Genomic DNA, 15616 nt, shown 5'->3' on the forward strand with positions numbered 1-15616 from the left:
ATATATTCTTTTATTCATTTATTTACAACTGTATCTATTTGATTTTGAACTTCAATTAGATTTTTTTATTTTTTTTTCAAACATCAATGACCTTTAGTAATGACACTTACAATGTTTATGCTCATTAAGTCACAAGGATAGTACTATAAATTAGGTAAGCGTTCCACTACTATCACTAAGATACACGACATGAACATACCGCGGTATCCAAAACATACTACACTGTTTTTTTTTGTTTTTAAGTCTATAATAGTGGTAGTTTTTGTGTAATGTTCGTGTGTTGTCTTCTTGTATAGAACTCTTGCCCTTTGTATAGTACTATGTCAATGAAGCATCTCATCAAAGACACCAATTCAAGCGATCCCGGTAACTACAACAATTGGCGAACATGAATAGATAATATCCTATATTTAGTCGCCTTTTTCGATCATGCAATAGGGGTAGTCAGCTAAACCTGCCGACATAATTAGGTGGGTTTTTTATTAATTTTTTTTGCCTAATATATATAAGGCAAAAGAAAAATAAAAAAGTCATATAATATAGGCAGGTTTAGCGGACATGCAATAGGGGCAGCAGGTAAAATTATAACGCCTTACCTGCAATACCCACACACGTAATGGAACACGCAGATGGGAGGCGGTCAAAAAATTACAACAGTAATATCATATGTCAACAGATGAATAAACCATTAATGACAACTAACAAAACCATTTCAATGTATTGTAAACAATTTAAGAATATAGTTCTAAGGGAGGTAATCGTTACAGACTATCTATCAACTTTGCTCATGTATCTATTTTGATTAATTATTTATTTTAATTGTAAGTTGAGAATTAAGTCAATATTGTCATCTTTGTGTTTTCTGCATAACAATGTTCAGTTCTATTTGTATTACTTGATTATAAAATATTTAATAAATTCAGGAACAGACGAATTAATATTTTCTTAATTTACAAACGTTTGAGGTTTTAACTTTACTTCAAGATAAAAAAATAAATAAACACAATTAATTGCATTCTGAAAAAATCCGTGGCACTGTTCTATATGGAATCAAGTACTGATTGCGCATGCACCATAAGCAATTTTTTAAATCAAATTATTTTATATTAATTGTTGTGTTAACAGGATTTAACACCTATTATTGTTCCATTGATGAGTATCGTTCATGCTCTGTCATATGAACAAGAGTTTAACACTTTACTGTTAAAGATGCTCCACCGCCGACAAATGGTATTTTTTCACTATCAAAAACAGGAGCAGACGATTTAGTATTTTTCTTCAGTTACAAAAGTTACTTACTTTACCCCATGACCACCATTGAAAAGTTTAAGCTTCTAATTTTACTTCAAGTTGAAAATATGAAAAATAATTAATTGTATCCCGAAAAAAATCCGTGGCACTTCATCTTATATGGAATGAAGTACTGATTGAGCATTCACCAAAGGCAAAACGAATTATTTCATATTATTTTTTATGTTAATTAGACATATATATATATACACGATTTAACACCGATTATCGGTCAAATGATGAATATCATTTATGCTCTGTCAGCGGTGGAGCATCTTTAATATATATAATATATACATGTAACCAGGACCTGGGAAAGAACATTCATTAACTTAAAATTCTGCATAGAAAAGCATTACAGACGTTAAGAAAGAAAATCCTTTAACGAACTATTTTTGTTAGGTTTTACTTGTGGGAAATCTTTGTGTTATGTTTTATCATGTGGCATCATTTTCATACTCACAAATCAAGAAGAGATTTATAATAAATATGATATTCACCCCCAAAGTTTACAAATATTTTGAGAATTACAATTCTTTATAACTGTATATACAATGCATATGTTTTAGATTTTATAAGTTTTTAAAATAAGGACTCAAAATGAATTTTGGCAATACTACCAAAAATGATGATATAAGTCTGTAATGCAGTGTAAAGACTACATATGGTCAAACGAAAAAGTCCAGTTGTGGTCTATCATTTCATCATTTTTTTAGTTATAGTAGTACTAAGAAAGTTACTTCTTCAGATATACTTTCATCAAAACATTAAAAAGTATGAAAAAAAGAACTATTACAATGCATAAATTATGTTTTGTTGCAAATGTTCATAAAGCACCATGCATGGCTTCCGTACCTTTCAATGATTTACAAAACAAAATTCACCAAAACGTTTTCAATAGATTATCTAAGGGAAAAAGGGGAAGTTAACAATTCCGCCCAGTTACGGCATACGTAATTTTAAGGCTTTTCCTTTAGCTAAATGTTCGTGAAACCGCCATGTAGAAAAGTGAAAGCAATCGATAATTTATTGTTAACTAATATGCATTGAATAGGAGATAATTTATATAAAATATAGATTTAATAGATATCTGGATAAACAATAAAATGATCAAATATAAACATTTTCTATAAGTCATTGAAATTATGAAATCAGTTGCAGTTGTTTGTAATAAAGTATTAGTGTTAAGCCTTATTAATTGGGCTTCACATCTTATTCACAGCAAGGATCATTTATGGACGGCATTTCATTTATGCAATGTGTTATGTGTGTGTGGAAATCTATATGTAGAAAGAAATGGTAGAAATGTGGAGTGGTAATACGAGTTATGTCCCTCTAAGCTATGACCATCTTTGTAATTGTAATGAGTATATCAGTCGGGTAAGGCAGAAGTAACCTACACAACGTCCTCATGAAATATGCATCGTCAATGATACCACAACAAAGAAAGGAAGTGGCCGAAAGCAAGCAAGCTCGACATAAGTAAGTTTACACTAATGCTACCAATGTTATATGGCATTTTATTACGATCATGTGTTTTATAATTCTGATTCTATATTTATGTGGTGATGATGGAGAAGGTTCATTTTTTGTTGCATGTGACTAAAGACCTATTGTGATTTGTGTGAAGAGAAAGAATTGCATATCACAATGTTCTTAGATAACTAACAAAGTGTGCCATAACTGATGAACAATTCTGATGTGTTTTATTCTATTCAGAAATACATTAAAATTATCAAATTCGCTTTTATATGTTTCAGCAGAAAAAATGCGTCTGTGTACTTTGGGATATTTTGGCGTCGTGAAATTTTGACGTTTTTGTATCAAAATAGAGTGGTTTAAATTTGGCGTTTTCTATGTTCTGAATTGGCGCATAACTGAACGAAAGATAAGAAAATTGATTATTTACTTGTTTCATCGGCCCTTTTGTCGCACAGATCCCTTAACAATAAAAAACTGACGTGATTTGATTTGAAGCCATATCCATACTAATTAGACAACTGATTGAAATTTTTGTCTTCAGCAGAAGTGATTAATAATCATATATCTTTATACGAATTTTCACAAAAGGAAGAAACACTTGCACAGGTATTGTTTTTCCGGTTGACTGAACATACCTTCAATGTATGTTTACATAACGTGATTGGGTAAACTATCCTAGAGTACATGTTCACAGAAGTGGTCTGTAGATGTCTGTTGATCCTAATATACAAATAATCAGTTGTCAAATTTTGGTGTGTTAAATTTTGGCGCTTTCTTGCAAAATGCAATTTTAAATAAGTCAAATAATGAACACATCCAAAATATCAAAATTTACGATAATATCACTTTGATGTTCGAACGTTATCTGTTACAAAGCAGTGTCGAAAGGAGACATTGGCAAAAGACACAAATTGATGCACTGTGGACAACAGGTATAATTAGAATAGGGCTGAACATGTATTTATTCATAGAATAATCGGAATATAGAGACCAGCATATTGTATATTGATGATCATATAATTGGTATGATGAGTGGTACCCCAATATTTGGATTAAAACCACCCTTCAAACTGGACATCGTTACCGAATCCAAGAGATCAAAAACATTTTAGTTTTACACAGCAGTATCCGATATTGACTCTTATTATTTCTCACTTTTATTTAGAATGTACTGATTGGATTAAACTTGATCACATGACATTGAATAAGTTAGATATCTTCTGAGAATTTGGAGGCCATGGAAATAACCCCAGTATAATAACCCTTTGGAAGCCCCGCACGTGACCGAAAGTGGACGTCGTCTACAACGTCAACCAACAATGGCAACACTGTTTCTTATTTTTTTCAGTCCGGCGAATTTAGCAAGTTTACATTGTTGGGAAATATCATTATGAATTCTTTAACCAGATATTTAGCTTGTTGATGTTGAATATAACAAATTTATGGATACATTTTAATTTTAATAATACATCTTCGCCCTCGAAAAGATAACTCTTTCAAGTGAGACAATTCTAGATGTTTCCCTACAAGAGGGCCACAATGGTATATTATTCTGGAATAGTTTCATTGTGAAGTTAATTGTTGAGTATTTTAGCGCCATATGTAGTTCAGGACAATTATGCGACAGAACAGGTGACCGCAATGCATTTGACTCGGATTCGATAAGAATAAAAATATTATAAACATTCTATCGCAATACATTTTCAATCATAATGGAAGCTCGTATTTGCACTTCATTTGCCTTAACGATGTCCCTGCTGTTTCATGAAGGTCCACGCTACAATAACTGTACCATCTAATGTTTATAACTTGGACATTTAATGCATTATTCACAATGTGGTTCTCGTGTATATATAAAAGGAACATCATAGTGATGTATTGCACCCAATATCATAACATTGGTTTTTTCCTCAAAATCCAAACAGTAGTGCTTGATTGTTCGAAAATTGATGAAAGGCTGATTATATTGCAGAGTGATATTTACAACATAGTATAATAGGAAAATATTGGATAGAATTCTACATAATAATGTATTTAACCGCAGATACCTGTGGTACCGTGTTTTGGCGTCGGGAAATTTCGGCGTTTTGTTCTATGTGTTTAAATGTGTTCCCAAGTGTTCTGTCAAATTTGCGCATATTCAGATCTTAACGACAAAGCGGAAATCCGATGATAGGACTAGGACAGTATAGCATACAGAGTATGATTGATTTGTGCTACCTGTATTACCATAGCAGCTTCCAATGCATTTAAAATGGCTAACGTTATTGTCTTTATCCAGACAACCAAAGATAGCTACATTGGTATGTTTTAGTGTATATAATTCATATAGATTCCACAACCAAATACATTTGTACTAATTAATGAACAGTGTGTTGGAAATAATTTCACCTCAAAGTATCGGTATATGATCAACATGTAGATGACGTAATATGTTGCGTTCTTTAAAATAGAGTAGCATGTTTATCGAATGGCAGGAGTCAGGTTGTCACAATTTTCAGAACACGTTCTCATGAGAGGGTAAATGGCTTAACGGGCTTCGATAGTTTATCATTTTGAGAGAACGCTGCCAATGGGGATAAATTATGCCATCCTAAGGTCTGATAATTTTTCCATGCTCATATTTGGTTAAAGACGAGTTTTTGTTTTAGATGATCAAACTAGAAAACAGAATCACACAAGGTTAAGATAGTGGTAGCCGTCAACGTAATAGTACGTTTGATCCTAATAGGACAGTAGCATTACGTAAAATCCCGACCTGACATCAGAACATTCTACAGATCTGCCCAATTACAACAGGCTATCGTGTTCTCTCGCGGGAACCATGTTGGGCTTAAAGTGGATATCTCCTGGTTGAGCAATCGCTTTAGAAGCAGTGGCCGTGCTCTCTCAAAGCCATAACGTGACTGCTGGTCTGAAACGTAATTGGGAATTTAAAATGAAAACAAAAAAGAGGAAAAAAGTTTGGTTTCAATGTCACTATACAATAAATCTTGTAATTTTTATTTAAAACGGATCGATTTTTAAGATTTCTGCCAGCAAACACTCAAATTAGCAATGATGCATGTAGCGTATGGTGAAGGAAAGAAGCGTCGGACAGTTAGTAGGAGCCGTTTTCCGACAGAAATCAAACAGGCATGATGTTTACTGATCATGACACTTTAGAGACACATATAGCAGGTAAAGTATCTAATGTGTGTAATAACGCTTAGTGCGTTAGAATTGTACGTGCTGCCCCTATTGCATGATCGTAAAAGGCGACTTATCTTATATTTTTTTCTCTCTTCTTCCTAACTAATTTTATTATTCCCAACGTCTCCCTTGACACCGCCTCACGTTTGACCTTCTGCTGAGCGCTCGCCCTATTCCATTATAACTGCCTATATTATTAGGTTTTTTAAAAATGTTTTTGCCTAATATATATTCAGCTCGCGATATCTCTTAAAAACGTGAATTCGTAGGACGGATTTGACCTACGCTACTTCAGCGGAATATTTCTAATATATCGTCCATGCAATACTTGGAAAATCTACACATACCTATTCATTGGGATTTTTTTTATGACATTAAATTCATTGGGATTTTTTTATGACATTAAAACGCTCTGCGCAATGAAATACTTCCGAGATCCTTCTATTCCACACTTTTGTAATGACCTCCGACTACACATTTAGTGCAGTAAACCAGTAGCCAATTACCATCACTTCCGGTTTTATTTTTTTTTTAACCACGTGTAGTTGAGAGGTTAACACATTCCAGCCACGTGTAGGTCTGAGTGGGCTACATTGTACATGTATATAGTAAAAATGATGCGGTACCAGCGATGTTCGTGTTCATTTTGAATGTTTGACAGCATGTCGTGTTGTATAATGACTGTTTTTACTATAACAACACCGAGTGGCTAGTATTTTGTTTGTAATACAATTTCACGTTTTTAAGAGGAATCGTGAGCTGACTATATATTACGCAACTTTTTTTTAAAAAAAAAACATAATAATATAGTCAGGTTTAGAGGACTACGCTCGCCCCGGTGGGATAGGCTCAGGGTTCTGTCCGCTGGCCGAGACACACCAAAGTCTATAAATAGTTTTTGCTGCTGCTTAACACTTAGCTTACTGAGAGTAGGAACACTGGTTTGCCTATTTTCAGTATAATGTCATGACCGGGTGGGTGTGTTGTTTGGTGTCCTCGGTGGCATGCTTCTGTAGTATACTAAATAGCTCTTTAAAATGACAATAGTTCCTCTATACAAGAAGTCACAACACGAATATACCGCAGTTTCCCAAAACACGCACTTCATTCACCCTACAAACCACATACATGAGAGGCCGTCCTTACATAACCTGACTGTTTATCGGACGTAAATTTAACAATGAATTTACATTATTATTATGTACATTCATAAATCATTTCTATGTAGGTTTCTAATAAACGCAGGCTTAAACATCCCCAATCTATGTATCTGTCTCTTGATGCTCCATGAAGGTTGATAGACCAATCAAAACAAATCTGCTCTCCTGATAGAAATAGCAAAAGCCAACACAATTACTTAAAGATGCTCCACCGCAGACAAAGAGTATATTTTTATCAATAAAAACTGGAGCAGACGAATTTTTTCTTCAGTTACAAAAGTTACTTACTTTACACCATTACCACCATTGACAGTTTGAGACTACATGCAAGTTTACTTCAATATGAAATATTAAAAATAATTAATGGTATCGCGAAAAAAATCCGAAGCACTATATCTTTATCTAATTTGAATTGGTTTTTCTTTACAAGCAATCAATAAGAAGACATAAAACAATCTAGTGTATACATCTGCATTTGTATTTCAGAATATATTACCAGAAATTGAACGAGTAAATACCAGAATGATCATACCAATAATACGGGGATTAGGATACAGTTTTCCTATTAATCCTGAGTGATTTCCAGATACATGTAAAGTAGAAGGTGGCGAATGCATCATCAGACTGCAGTCTTCATAGTTCTCAATGTCCGAAAAACGACGTGTATAGTTTATATTAATGTCTAAATAAAAGTACTGCCCTTAGGTGTATCATAATTTCATCTTTGTATTTGTAGCTCCGACGTTGTTTAAATGTTTCACTTCTCATCACGAAAATGTTTTACCAACAAAATTGGCAACTTAAAAACGCTTAATTGATCAGCGTTATAATGCATGTCGCATTCAAACGCTGAAATGACTTCGACGCTTTAATTTGATGCACTAAATCGGGGAATCCCTATTTATTGATAGACAGATTGGTCAATCAACTTTTATTAGTCTATTATTGTTTTATAGGCTGTCACGTCGTGTACCGCCGTCCAATGAGATTGGCGGAAAAACCAAGAAAAATAATAACATCAATTATTGTTCAAATGATGAGTATCCTTAATGCTCGGTTGGCGATGGAGCATCTTTAATAGTATCCGAGTATTTAAATTTAAACGGACGACACAGATATATATATGTATACAGACAAAATATATATTGGTAGTTAAATCGTTAACGGAGTTCTAAGGGAAATGAAACCAGATGTTTCTCAAGCATTGCAATACACTGTATTTATGTAGGATAGTATCAAGCTTACCTTAGGTTACATTCGGGACAAGTGTTAATTTGGTGACAAGATATCTGATTATTATAAGTATGAGTTTGAGTCTTTTATTGTTACATTAATTGCTTTGCCAATATTAAAATTCTTGAAATTTAAAATTTATATTTAACGCCATTTCATATGTAATTTACTTTAATATATTTATCTATTATGGCCTGCCTGAGAGGGCACTATTGCCTCATAGTATTGTCTCGTTCAGCTCGGGCACTATTAAATCCCTCGACAATACTATGAGGCAATAGTGCCCTCTCAACCAGGCAATAATGGGTTTAATACATCACCCTCACATGAGACCCGTTTTCATGTCATCGTAACAGAAACACGTCAAGCGACACCTCGCAGTCGAAATCTTCATTTCTACACCACGTTGTTACATATGCATTGTCACAGAAAACGGTGTTTCTATAAAACGGGATTCAGCTTCGTGAAGGTTAAAAGTATATCAATATTAGAACATGAGTAAATCGTCTTCTGTAGAAAAGCAACATCTGATTCCGTCCCCGCCTGTCCGCCATCTTGACATCTTGGTCGAAGCGCAACATTAGAATGACGTCATGTAATGATGAAGTCACAATACATTCACGTTCAATTTTGCGCCACTTCAATAGTGCCCGCTTGCCCGGGCTCTATTGCAAATAGTATTCATGTGTGTAGCAAATCAGAATCAAGCATTTTGTCAGGTGTTGTACTAACCTATGTTATAAGTCACTTGCTAAAATGCGTAAAATATAACGTACATCGACCAAATAGGATGATCAGAACTATGAGGATCTACCAAACCTATCAACAACATTAAATCAAATGATTATCAAAATGACAGCATATCATTAGGATTGAAAAAGAATGGAGAGACTATTTAATTGCTGTTGTTGTACTAACAGCCTACGGATGCTGTTTTTGATTTGTACGTGTTGTTATGGCTGCCCCGTTCACCCTTCACCAAACTGTGTTACAGGTCAACGAGACACGACTGATGCTGCTTAAAGTATCCTTGCATGATATATTTCGCTTGACATTTCTACAGATATCTGAATAGAAGCACTTTGGTTTTCCGACAGCTGCAAATCGAATAAATTTTCTATAGAATGCGCCGATCGAATTGGTATGCATAGGTTCTATAAGCGGGTTTCTACAAGAACGGTCGCCTTTATTTTCCCATTTCACAAGCAATAGCCGATACTTATACTGGTCCGATCTCGGGACCGTGTCAGGTACAGCCCCAATCAGGCTCCATCATGGTTCCTCATGTTCTCCTATCAATATTCGCCCTCTCGCTGATTGTACAACAAAACACCAATAGTTATGGTTTTCAAGGAATCTATTTCTTGTGATAGCGATTCCTGTTTTTTCAATAAAGACGATTATTCTCGTATTTAAAGACATCGATTTGCGTCCTTTCTAATGTGAACAATGCATTAAATGAATTGAAAATGATTAGCATATAAATTGAAGTTGATGTGGCTGTCTCGGGAGATATAACCGCTGGTCCGCGATAACCTAGGGAAGGCCGACCATGCTCACTCGTCCACGCTTGGGCAATACTGACAGTAAGCTACGGGGACAGCAATGGCAAAACAATGGGCCATTAGTCAATCTGAATGTTTATAACCATTTACAAAGTTTTTGATAGAGGTCATTCTCAAGAAAAAAAATATGACGCTATCAGGATAATAGGGCGCTATCAGGATTATCTATGTGAAGTCAACTCAAAATCGCAAATAAAGACAGAAAGTGGGAATTCGAGACTTCGTTTTTGTTGGATGGTCTTTTCTTCCGATGGTTGTTACGTCATCGTATGAAAAACACTATAATGCTATCTCTTGACACCGCCGCATTACGATCAAAATGGTCGAACGTGGTATTTTGGATCTAGAAAACCATTGCAATTAAATTACGTTAGGTCCTTTTCAGTTACCATCGTTTATATCCAAATTAGAAAAGAATACCTGTTTTGCCCCTTCTTTTCTTAATGCTTGTTGACATAAATAACCTCTCTTTCAGTCTAGGATATTTTGTGCTATAGCGCCACTCCTGAAAAACCAATTAAAAAGTTTCGAAAGTGATTCATCAGGATGGCTTCAAATTAGGATCATAAAAAAGACCAGACACTACGCCCAACTTTCAGCTACTGGTGGTAATCATTGTAGGGCGGGACCCTGTCTGAGTTATATTGTAGTGTTTCCATGAGGACATTGAACTACACCCTCGATCTAACGTCTCCTACGAGATAAAAAGATTAAATAGAGCTACAGTTGTATAGATTGGTGTGTTGTATCCGTCTGTATATTCGGCTCCTTGTGCTTTAAATATGCTTACGTAACATGTCGCTTCTGCAAAGCCTTGGATAGACAAATAAACTGCAGCAGAGGTTTTCAAGCGCCTGTCCAACACAAAGTACAGAATTTATACACATCCATGGTCTACTCGACATTATTTGAACGTTTGCTTGTTTGATTCAACGAATGATTGTAGTACTGCGAAAATATGATTGTTATGAATTGACTATATGAAATACCTCTATTAACGACCAAGGTCATTTAATGATGGCCTCAGCATGTATGCAATGTATTGCGTTAGTGAATGTTTTCGTAAGACTGTGGTATAATCATGTTGCGTCTTTGCATACAAAGACACCAAACAGAACACCCCATCTATTAAAACTTGAATCCAGAGTCTTCCCACACTCATGGCCAAAACTTTAGCAGTGCAACGGGAGACCCAAAATTTAGTAGCCTTTTACATCTAATAGAAGCAGATCATATTTTACGTTCTATATACAGGACAGGTAAAGTATGTTTTGGTTTAGTATATTTAGTCCTATAAACAGTAACTATTAACATCTGTCATTTAAGAACGGTTTCCGCGGTACGTGGTGTCTTGGCGCGTGCAATGCGAAGTGCGTGGTTTGAGAGACTGTGATATATTTGTGTTGTGTCTTCTGATGTGTATGGTGGAATTTTTGAAGTTTTATATAGTGCTATATCACATACTGCCGCAGACACCAAGCAGCACACCCCATCCGGTCCCATGCTACAAACAACGGGCGAATCACTCCTTAATGCTGAGCGCTAAGACGTAAAGCAGGATTTTGTTTGTTTAACTGATTAACGTCCTATTAACAGCTATGGTCATGTAAGGACGACCTCCCATGTATGTGGTGTTTGCGTGTATGTTGTGCGAGGTGCATGTTTTGGTAGACTGCAGTAAATTCATGTCGTGTCATCTTGTATAGTGGAACTGTTGCCCTTTTTATAGTGCTATATCACTGAAGCATCCCGCCGAAGACACCAAGCAACAAACCCACCCGGTCACATTATACTGACTACTTCTATCTGCAGTTAAATCGGACTTATAGACCTTATTAAGAAGTTAAAAATACGTTTTCAAGATAGCGGTTTTGGCAGCCATCTTGAATATCGGATTGACCTGAAAAAACAACAGCACTTGGTTGGTACCATATTAGGATAATTTCATGTACGTTTCAGCTGAATAGCATCAGAAGAACATGAGAATAAGATCAAAATATGTTTATAACAATCATTATTCGATAGATTATACCAGTAATTGAATATGACCTAATTTATATCCGTAACCTAGTCCGTATTACCTCAGGAGGTAATTATCTGAAGCCGATCATGTCAAGATCAACATCCAGCACTACACATCAACTCAATGCCAAGCTCCCGAGTCTTTGAAAATAAAAGTTCTTAGCAAAATCATTAAAGGTTTAAGTAATTTGGACTTAAGCAATGAAATCATCAATTTTCACCCTTTGACCTCTTAAACAATCACAAGCCCAGAAAAAATTAGGTGTTTAGAATAACGCACAATATGCAGCTGACCCCAAGGTATCTTCATGCAAAATATTTGAGTGACCGTAAAACGGCAAAATGTGATACCCAGCTTCTTTAAGGTCCTTTTTCTTCTTCCTGGCTGCCTTTCCTTCCGATTGAGCGTTCGCCCCGTGAGAAAGGCTCTATGTTTTGATTCTTGACATAAATGCATCATAGTCTATAAAATTGGTAATTTCTGTTCCTGATTAGCGCTCAGCATAAAAGGAGAGGGACGACTTGTTTGTCCGTTTAACGGACTGGGTATGCTTGTTCTTTATCTTCAGCGGCATGCTTCAGTGAAATAGTACTATAAAAAGGCGAAAGTAACAGTATCACAAGGAGACACATCGAAATAAACCGTTTCCTCCCAAAAACAAGACATTCAAACACGCCACACAATGTGCTCAAGGGGCGGCCATCCTTTTTGGGGTTTTTATGTCTACAATGAGTGACTGACAGTAAATTGACATTTTACCAAGTAAATTTAAACTGTTATGTCACTGTAATGAAAAGTCACATACATGTGTCCCTTTATTCTGATATACACTCTCTATATGCTGAGCGAACTCTACTTTTACAGCGTTAAACTACCGCATTAGATAACATGTTTAGCGCTCGCCCTAGAGCTGGTTTTTGTCGTCTGATGTGGATACTTGCCCTGCTGAGCTCTCAACAATTAGCAAGAAAGACAAACCAGTTTACGCATTGATCACATCGATGTCACAAGGTAACTAAACCGGGCTGTTTTCTAAGATTCCATTTATTGGTTAGCTGGTGGATTAGATAACCGTCCTTAAAATAGACTTGGTCATTTAATGGACAGCCTCCCGTGAAAATAGTTGAGTTGAGTGTGTGTAAAGAACGTATTTTAGGTGACGACATGTTTGTGTTGTAAATAGTACTCTTTTACAATGAAAAACACAACCCAATCTTATCGCATACTGACAATGCACAAACTAGTCCTCCCACTCCCTTTAAGCTGAGCAGGAACAGAAAATATGGTGTGTTTTGGCAAGGGAACAGAAACTAGAGAGTGAGGCGATGTGAAGATAAAGAAGAAGGAAGAGAAGAAGAAAGTAAGTTAGGACAAAGAGAAAAGATCATATCGCCTTTTATTATCATGCAGACATGGGGCAGCAGTCACAATGCTAACGTCTTACCTGCGAGAAAAATAGCAAATCTGGTATAGAAATAGGACCTAATCAACATATTATACGTCTATACTTATCATAATTATCCTGTTGAGGCTTGTAAATATGCATCTTTATTACAATATAATACAAAATTATACTTATCCGGTTTTTAATTATAAAAAGGAGTTAGGGAACGCTTTAGTCCAGATAGGCCTTCCTGTAACTTAAACATCAACGCTATTTTAATACGGAGAGAGTAGCAGTCAAAATATGTCAGGAGCAATTTGAAAAAAAATATTGACCGGAACAACTCCTCAGCGATAACCGCATATGCACTTATACTAGGAACGTACACTTCAAAATCAGAAAAAAAAATACTTTATTATGAATGATAAAATATAATAAGACTTGACTCCACTGCGCAGTTGATATGTACTCGAGAATGCAGTTCCGTTCAGTAATTATATGAAAACTTTCCTTTGAAATGGTCACCATATAAATTGTATCCGCTGATTGTTGGCAATTAGTGAAGACTGTTATAAATACTCATAACTAGATTTTATTTCAGAAATGTTCATATATGGTCTAGCTTTTCTCTCCTGTATTTCCCATTTATTAATGGTCATAACAATTGTGTATTCTTTCAAATAGCTCCATATAATTTCCTGTTCAATGGTTTCTTTTCATTAATAACAGAGTAGCTAAAAATGCAATTAGTCAAATAGGTTATATATTTATACAGTTGCGACTACCTTCACCATTAATTAATAATTATTTCACCTTTAATCAGGTCGATGAAATATGCTTACGACAGCTTCAATCATATCGACTACGATTTGATTGTTGCTTGTGTTCCCATTTCTAAACATTTCAGTTACAGTCCTCTCCGAAAGTCTTATTTAACCCATATATTGATAAAGTAACAATTTTAACCACTTATGACAATGGTTCGAGTCAATGCCATGTTTTTCCTCATAGGTATAAATCTGGATTCTACTTTGAAGTTCTTAATCAATTTATACTGTGTTTAGTTTTGGGGTGAACTAAAATACAAGAGATATTTATATCATAGCGATAAAAGATATTGGATGAGGAAATACTATGGACAATGTTTTTATTTACCCCAATGAATGCTGTTATTATGAAATACTACAGTAGTTTACGTTTGCAGTTTTGACACTTGTTCAGTGCTGCAAGGTAGGTTTCGTTCTTCCCGCTTAAAGGCAAAACAAGGAATATTCTTGTCGACTTTAATACTCCAGACACATGTAGACATTTGAAGGCTGCCAGGATAAGTGTGTTAGGGTCAGCCTTCAAAGAAGCGTTCTCACTCATCACACCACTTACACAAGCTTCGTCCATCCCATACTATTCCGTCTTTGCATATTGCAGAGTTAGCTCCCTTGCGGGTAGGTATCGATTGTTACGTCATTATTTTGTGAGCGAAATGAACGTCGTTTTCTCCAAAACCTATGACGTTATGATCGCATACACATGACTTCACAATCAATACCTTCCCGTAAGTGCAGATAACTCTGTAATATGCAAATTCGGAATAAACACTCATCACATAAACAATAAAACATTTTCTATTGTCATAATATACAGAGTCTAAATAAGTATTATTGATTTGATTATTGCGTTTTGATTGAATGTTTACCTCTACACCCTTGTGTCCACGGCTCAAACAAGCCGAGGATGTCAAAATGACAAACGTTACGCCGTCCACTTAATGTACTTGTGTACCTTATTAACAACTTCCTAAGTATTCACGATCCGCGCATGCGTCAGTAGAAGCAATCCTTAATATGAGTATTACAAACGATTCATACTATGACATACTTATACCACTGTGGTATTCGATTATTATAAGTGAATTAGATATCCGGTGACCTGTATGTCTCGTGCCGGTGACAATAGAATGAAATACATATCATAAACCTATATTTACATTTTCACTGCAGTCCCACTAAATAACCTTACCAAGAGCAGATGGCAGTCATAGAGAGTATGAACTTCAATCGCTTATTATTACATCATTATCATTGTGACGTCAAAATTGCCGTGACAGCGATCACAGAAAACGGCTGTTCAAATGGCGGACTTCAAATGGCGGACTATATTTCCCATTTGGTAAGTTTATGTGGTTATTGTTTAGGTTAAGTATAGATAGATAAGTAAGAAATAAAACGAAAACATTGTCAAAACGATTGATGTTGGTTTCCATGTTAGGAAGGACGTTTGTAAATCCACA

General features: G+C 35.4%; 1 protein-coding gene across 1 annotated transcript in view; it reads left to right on the plus strand.

Annotated features, from left to right (window-relative positions):
• The first annotated feature begins 2648 nt into the window (after positions 1–2648).
• The window catches only part of LOC138333210 (protein amalgam-like), a 39709-nt gene continuing 26741 nt past the window's right edge, over positions 2649–15616 (plus strand). The window contains exon 1 of the mRNA XM_069281424.1: positions 2649–2772. The gene's annotated coding sequence lies outside the window, so the exon portion shown is untranslated. The remainder of the gene's footprint in view (positions 2773–15616) is intronic.

This window comes from Argopecten irradians, chromosome 10, assembly GCF_041381155.1.
Source record: "Argopecten irradians isolate NY chromosome 10, Ai_NY, whole genome shotgun sequence".
Classification (NCBI taxonomy): Eukaryota; Metazoa; Mollusca; class Bivalvia; order Pectinida; family Pectinidae; genus Argopecten; species Argopecten irradians.